Source organism: Arachis duranensis, chromosome 7 (assembly GCF_000817695.3).
Source record: "Arachis duranensis cultivar V14167 chromosome 7, aradu.V14167.gnm2.J7QH, whole genome shotgun sequence".
Taxonomy (NCBI): domain Eukaryota; kingdom Viridiplantae; phylum Streptophyta; class Magnoliopsida; order Fabales; family Fabaceae; genus Arachis; species Arachis duranensis.
This window is the reverse complement of record NC_029778.3, coordinates 20,469,092-20,476,668: the sequence shown is the minus strand read 5'-3', so window position 1 is coordinate 20,476,668 and position 7,577 is coordinate 20,469,092. Positions and strand designations below refer to the sequence as shown.

The following is a 7,577-nucleotide window of genomic DNA, read 5'->3' as shown; positions in this document are numbered from 1 at the left end:
CCCTCAATTTCAACCAGAAAATACCTGAAATCACAGAAAAACACACAAACTCATAGTAAAGTCTAGAAAAGTGAATTTTAACTAAAAACTAATAAAAATATACTAAAAACTAACTAGATCATACTAAAAACATACTAAAAACAATGCCAAAAAACGTATAAATTATCCGCTCATCATTGCTACACGTATGGTGGCGCGCACGCGCATAGTACGCGCACATGCCGTTGCTGCCATCTGGTTCACTTAATGCAACATGGGGCCAGCGATTTTAGAAGCCTTGTGGGCCCAATCCAACTCATTTCTGATGCTATTTAAGCCAAGGATTGAAGAGGAATCAACTAACTTTTAACCAATTAGTCATAGTTTAGTTTTAGAAGTAGTTTCTAGAGAGAGAAGCTCTCACTTCTCTCTAGAATTAGGATTAGGATTAGGTTTAGTTCTTAGATCTAGATTTTAATTCATCTTCTTCTACTTCTATCTTCTCAATTCCTTGTTGTTACATTCATTCTTCTTCCATTCTTTTATTGTAATTTCCTGTATGTTGTTCTTATACTTTGTTGTAGATCTACTATTGTTCCTTCCATTTTCTTTCAATTCAATAAGAGGTAATTCATAATAATTGTTCTTCTTTGCTTTTCTATTGTTGATCTCTTGCCTTTGTAGTTGTAGATTCCTTTAATTCTTGCAATTTATGTTATTTACTTTTATTGCCTTGTATGTCCTTTGTTGATTGATAATTGGAGAGATTGCTAATTGGTTTGGAGTGCACTAAAGCTAGTCTTTCCTTGGGAGTTGGCTAGGACTTGTGGCTCAAGTCAATTCATCCACTTGACTTTCCTTTATTTAGTAAGGGTTAACTAAGTGGTAGCAATAAACAATTCTCATCACAATTGAGAAGGATAACTAGGATAGGACTTCTAGTTTTCATACCTTGCCAAGAGCCTTTTATAGTTGTTAGTTTATTTTCATTGCCATTTACTTTTCATGCTTCTTATCCAAAACCCCAAAACACATCACAACCAATAACAAGACACTTCATTACAATTCCTAGGGAGAACGACCCAAGGTTTAAATACTTCGGTTATTAATTTTAGGGGTTTGTTACTTGTGACAAACAATCTTTTGCATGAAAGGATTTTTGATTGGTTTAGAGACTATACTTGCAACGAGAATTCATTTGTGAAATTCTATACCGTCAAAAATCCAATCATCAGCGTCCTAGATGCTTATGCGTGGGGTGTAATAACTACAAGTGACGCGCACGCGTGATATACGCGTACGCGTGGGCTTGTTCGTGCGCATAGCACTCTTCCAGCATTCCTCCCACAGAACTTTCTGTTCAATCCAAATATTGTTTGCATTTGATCTCTGTAGCTCGAGTTATTCAGGTTTGAGTGCAGAGAGATCAGGATTGACAGCATCATTTGCCTTCTTCTCTTTTTCTGCGGAAACTCCATCAAATTCATCCGAATGTTACCTGAAATAAATAGAATTGCATACAAATCAAAGTAGCATCCATGGTGGCTAAAAGATACTTAATTCTTGATTAAACTCAACAAATTAATGTAAATTCACTAGGAAAAGATAGAAAAGATGCTCACGCATCACAACACTAAACTTGAATTGTTGCTTGTCCTTAAGCAACCAAAATAAGTGCATGATTAAGATGTGAATTTGCATGAGAAGTGAGAGTTTAATCATTATCAAGTCTATTCTTAAAATGGGGTCTATTCATTGTAACTTTGAACAGTTTTGGCATCTCACTCTCCTTTGAATCAGAGGAATGTCAGTGTCATTCGGAATTAGAATCCGGATCATATTATGAATTCTTTGATCTTTATACTCCAGTTTAATCCTTAAACACAGCAAAATTTACTTTAATTCTCTTTTCTTTGGTGCTTTATACCTTGAGCCTAGCCGTGACTTTAAATGTTTTGTCTCAAGGGTTATTTAACACAAAAACACCACAAGCACTTAACTGGAAAACTCTCTTTAAGTTCTAATTTTTATTTCAGTTACTCCCAGACAGTGGTGCTCAAAGCCTTTGGCATACTCTGTTAAATGCATTTGATCTCGACTCTTAGTGTTTTGTCTCAATGATTACTTGACACAATCACACCATAAGCATATGACTAGGAAAACAACTCTTTGAGCTTTTAATTATGTCTGACCTCCCTAGTCATTGATGCTCAGAGCCTTGGACCGTGCTTTTATTTTTTTTCTTTTGCTGTTTTCTTCTGCTTCAAGGATTAAACTTTCATAAATTTCAGAGAAGTCATAATAGTTCTCTAAATTCCTGTTCCATATACATCAACATCCTTTGATTCAAATTTAACTATGCACGGTTCATATCATGCATTCAGAATTACAAATAATACCACCGCATTTAAGTAAATAAGGCTACTCTTAAATATAAACTCAATTTCTCATGCCATACATCACTTCTTTTCTTTTCTTTTTAGATTCAAGCTCAGTGAGTGATACATGAGACAATTTTTTTTACTAAAAGCAGATAACAGAATGAAACTAAATCTAAGAATTGAAAGTACTAAAGATCATGCAGGTAATCAAAGCAACAGAAAATAAAAGACAACAAAATAAGAGCAGAAGAGAAAATAGAATGAAAGGAACTCAACCACCTCAGTTATCCTAGTGGTCGTCTTATTCTTTAGGCTATGCTCCTCAGTGAAGATGATTCGCCTCCCTTTGGTACCATAAAAATAAACAGAAAAGCCATAAGCGAAGCGACAACCCCAAACTTAAAGGTTTGCTTGTCCTTAAGCAAAAAAGGACTGAAAACAGAGAGGGACATAAAAAAAAGGCACATGAAAAAAAATAGTATGATAAAAGAAGAATAGAAGGATAAAAGAACAAGAAAGAATAAAGATTTGGGAGGGAGAGAGAATGAAAACAGGGCGGCGCGCGGGGTAAGTGATGCGGCGTGATCGACGCGTACGCGCACAGCGTGCGTATGCGTGGTTGGCCATATGGTGAGGGTGACGCGTACGCGTCAGGGACGCAGACGTGTGGGTTGAGTTGCGCGGCTAGCACAGTACCAGCGCGAGACCAGCACAACTTTCGGCCATGCACCCATTTACGTCGATTTTTCAAGGCACGCGTGCGCGCCATGTGCGCTCCCGTGTGGATTGCCGAGAACCAGAGTGACGCGTACGCATGGATGAGCTGGTGCACGGGGCAAAGTTTGTACACAACTCCAGCACAACACTCGGCCTATTTTCTCTCGCTTTTTTTTCGGCAAAAATTTTTCGAAGTGTTCGGTTCTTGTTCTAAAATAGCCGCATGATCAAAACACACGGAAAATGAAAGAAAAACAGTAAAAAATCAATAAAAATCAAATAAATAAGAAACCACCACTACAAAAAATAACTAAGGATATGAAATTATCGGGTTGCCTCCCGACAAGCACTTCTTTAACATCACTAGCTTGATGGTCAATTCTGCTAATTCAGCCGATGAGCGGACCTCTGGCGATCGATCTTGCCTCCAAGATAGTGCTTCAACCTCTATCCATTCACTGTAAATTTTCTATCAAAATTCTCTTCCTGTATTTCCACCTTTGACACACCTCCAGATTATACCATCTGAACACCTTTTAAAAAGGTATGTTTCTTCCCAAATGTAGTACTTTGCATCAGTCAATAGCTTCTTTACTTGTTTTCTACTGTACTCCCTTTGAATATAATCATGGCTTTGTAATTTACAATGTTTGCAAATCATGGAGCCTGCTGAATGAGGAACAATTGCTCATCCGGAAACATCTCAGTTACAGCTGTGGGTGGTTGTACTCTTGCTTCAGGCTCAATTCTGGAAAGATAGTCAGCTACTTGATTTTCTGACCCTTTCCTGTCTTTTATCTCAATATTAAACTCCTGAAGGAGCAACACCCATCTGATTAATTTTGGTTTAGAATCCTGTTTGGTTAGAAGGTACTTCAAAGCAGTATGATTAGTATAAACAATAACCTTAGAACCAATTAAATAGGACCTAAACCTATCAACATCATACACAATAGCTAATAATTCTTTTTCTGTAGTTGTGTAATTCTTTTGGGCATCATTTAACACACGGCTAGCATAATAAGTGACATGTATAAGCTTGATGTGCCTTTGTCCTAAAACAGCTCCTATAGCAAAATCACTAGCATCACACATCAACTCAATTGGTAAATCCCAGTCAGGGGGAGCTATGATGGGAGCAGAGGTAAGGTTTGCTTTCAGAGTTTCAAAAGCATGCAGGCAATCAGAATCAAAGACAAAAGGAACATCAACAACCAACAGATTGCTTAATGGTTTAGCAATTTTAGAAAAATCCTTTATAAATCTTCTATAAAATCCTGCATGAGCCAAGAAACTCTTGACTCCCTTAACATTAGCTGGTGGTGGTAATTTTTTAATTACCTCCACCTTTGCTCTGTCAACCTCAATCCCCTTACTTGAAATCTGGTGTCCAAGAACAATACCTTCTGTAACCATAAAATGACATTTTTTCCAATTTAAAACAAGGTTTGATTCTTGACACCGTTTCAAGACAAGAGATAAATGCTTAAGGCAGGATTCAAAAGAATTACCAAAAACATAAAAATCATCCATAAATACCTCAATGAATTTTTCAACCATATCAGAAAAAATTGAAAGCATACACCTCTGAAAAGTTGCTGGAGCATTACAGAGTACCAAATGGCATTCTCCTGTAGGCAAACACTCCAAAAGGGCATGTGAATGTTGTCTTCTCTTGATCTTGAGGGTCAACTACAATTTGATTATATCCAGAATATCCATCCAGAAAATAATAAAAAGCATGACCAGCTAACCTCTCAAGCATCTGATCAATGAAAAGCAGGGGGAAATGATCCTTCCTTGTAGCAGTGTTGAGCCTCCTGTAGTTTATACACATTCTCCAACATGTGACTGTTCTTGTAGGAATAAGCTCATTCTTTTCATTCTTGATCACTGTCATCCCTCCTTTCTTGGGAACTACCTGCACAGGACTTACCCAAAGACTGTCAGAAATAGAGTAAATAATACCTGCTTCCCATAATTTCATTACCTCTTTTTGGACCACCTCTTTCATGGTTGGATTGAGTCTCCTTTGTGGTTGCACAACTAGTTTAGCATCGTCTTCAAGGAGGATCTTGTGCATACACTTGGTTGGACTAATCCTCTTCAAGTCACTAATGGTCCACTCAAGAGCTGTTTTATGGCTTTTGAGCACTGAAATAAGTGCCTCTTCCTCTTCAGGCTTTAGGGAAGAGCTAATAATCACTAGATATAAATCATTTTCACCCAAAACACATAATTTAGAGAAAGAGGTAAAGGTTTGAGCTCAAGCTTGGGGGCTTCCTCCTCTGCTTTAGGCGTGTGAACCACAGCCTTCTGGGGTGGTGAATCGTCAACTTCTACTAATTCATACTCAGAAATAGGATCCAGAATGTCATCAAGTACCTCAGCTTTCAGTATCTCTTGAATAAGTAGTTTAATAACATCTATTTTCATGCACCCTTCAGAATCATTAGGGTATTTGAGAGCTTCAAAAACATTAAGGACCACCTGTTCTTCATTGACCCTCAGGGTTAATTCACCCTTTTGCACATCAATCAAAGCTCTACCTATAGCTAAAAAGGGTCTACCAAGTATAATAGAGGATTTTACCTCATCTTCCATGTCTAATATAACAAAATCAACAGGAAAAATAAATGGTATTACTTTAACAAGTAAATCCTCAACAACACCCACAGGTAATTTAATCGAAAGATCAGCAAGTTGAAGAGAAATACGAGTGGGTTTTACCTCCTCAATTTGAAGCTTTTTCATCACTGAAAGTGGCATTAGATTGATGCTAGCTCCAAGATCACATAAAGCTCTCTGAATGGTGACATCTCCAATGGTGCATGGAATTACAAAGCTCCCTGGATCTAGCATTTTCTCAGGAAGGTTGTGTTGATTTATGGCACTGCATTCCTTGGTTAGCACCACTGTTTCTTGTTCCTTCCAGTTCCTCTTGCGGGTCAACAACTCTTTCATAAATTTAGCATAGAGAGGCATTTCCTCAAGATCCTCTGCAAAAGGAATGTTGATCTGTAGCTTCTTGAAGACATCTAAAAATTTAGAAAATTACTTTTCTTTGGAAGCCTTCTGAAGCCTCTGAGGATATGGCATTTTTGGCTTGTATTCAGCAGCCTTTAGCAAGGTGGGATAAGTGTCAAGAGAATCAGGGAATGGATTGTCTGCACGCTTAGGAGGGGCGTGCTCCACTTCTTCCTTCTTCTCCTCTAGAGCTTCTTTTTCAACTGACTCTTCATTGACCTTGGTCTCAGATCCATCTACTTTACCACTTCTCAATTGAATAACCTTGCAGTCTTCTCTTGGGTTCACCACTGTATCACATGAAAATGTACTTGCGGACCTCTCAAGTATTTGCTTGCTTAGTTGGCCCATTTGCACTTGCAAGTTTCTAATGGAGGCTCTGGTTTCCTGCATAAAACTCCTTATCATCTCCCAATTATAATCTTCTTGGGATTTACAATTTGCCTGCAGAGGTGATTGTTGTTGATGCGACTAAAATTGGCAATTATTGTGATTATTCTGTTGGAAGCCGCCTTGAGAATTATTGTTGAAATTCTGAGGTCTCTGAGGTTGGTCCCTCCACCCAAAATTTGGGTGATTTCTCCATCCCTGATTATATGTCTTAGAGTAAGGACCATTATTGGGGTTTCTAGGACCATTCCCCATGTAATTTACCTGTTCAGAAGAGGATTGAGCATAATCATAATTATCATTTTGCACAAAATTACCTCTCATGTCATAAGAGACCTCTTGAGGTGGACTTTGGGTGTTGATAGCTGAGACTTACATGCCACCCATCTGTTGAGTAAGTAGACTTATTTGCTGAGACATAAACTTGTTCTGAGCAAGAATAGCATTAAAAGCTTCTACTTCCATAACACCCTTCTTCTGAGGAGCCTCAGAGTTCACAGGATTCCTATTAGATGAGTATAAATATTGGTTGCTAGCAACCAATTCAATAAGCTCAATAGTCTCCTCTGGTGTCTTCTTCTTGTGCAGTGAACCACCTGCAGAATTATCTAACCACATCTTGGACATTTCACTCAAACCTTTATAAAAGATATCTAGTTGGGTCCATTTGGAAAACATGTCTGGAGGACATTGCCTAGTCAGTAGCTTGTATCTCTCCCATGCTTCAAAAAGAGTTTCACCATCCTTCTGCCTGAAGGTCTAAATCTCCACCCTGAGCTTAGTTAGCTTCTTTGGTGGGGAAAAATTTAGTAAGAAACTCAGTAACAATCTTGTCCCAAGTATCCAAGCTCTCCTTGGGTTGGGAATCTAGCCCTTTGCTCTATCCCTCAGAGCAAACGGGAAGAGCATGAGTTTGTACATCTCAAGGTTCACTCCATTTGTCTTCACAGTATCACAAATCTGCAGAATATTAGAAATAAATTAATTTGGATCTTCATGGGGAAGACCATGATACTGGCAGTTTTGTTACACCAGGGTGACCAATTGTGGCTTCAACTCAAAGTTGTTCGCAGCTATAGGAGG

General features: G+C 38.2%; 1 non-coding gene across 1 annotated transcript; it reads left to right on the top strand.

The window, feature by feature from the left end:
* Window positions 1-7,165: 7,165 nt before the first annotated feature.
* LOC127740852 (small nucleolar RNA R71) lies at window positions 7,166-7,274 on the top strand. Its single transcript, XR_008001708.1, has one exon. It is a non-coding gene; the product is annotated as a small nucleolar RNA R71 (small nucleolar RNA).
* The last annotated feature ends 303 nt before the right edge of the window (window positions 7,275-7,577 follow it).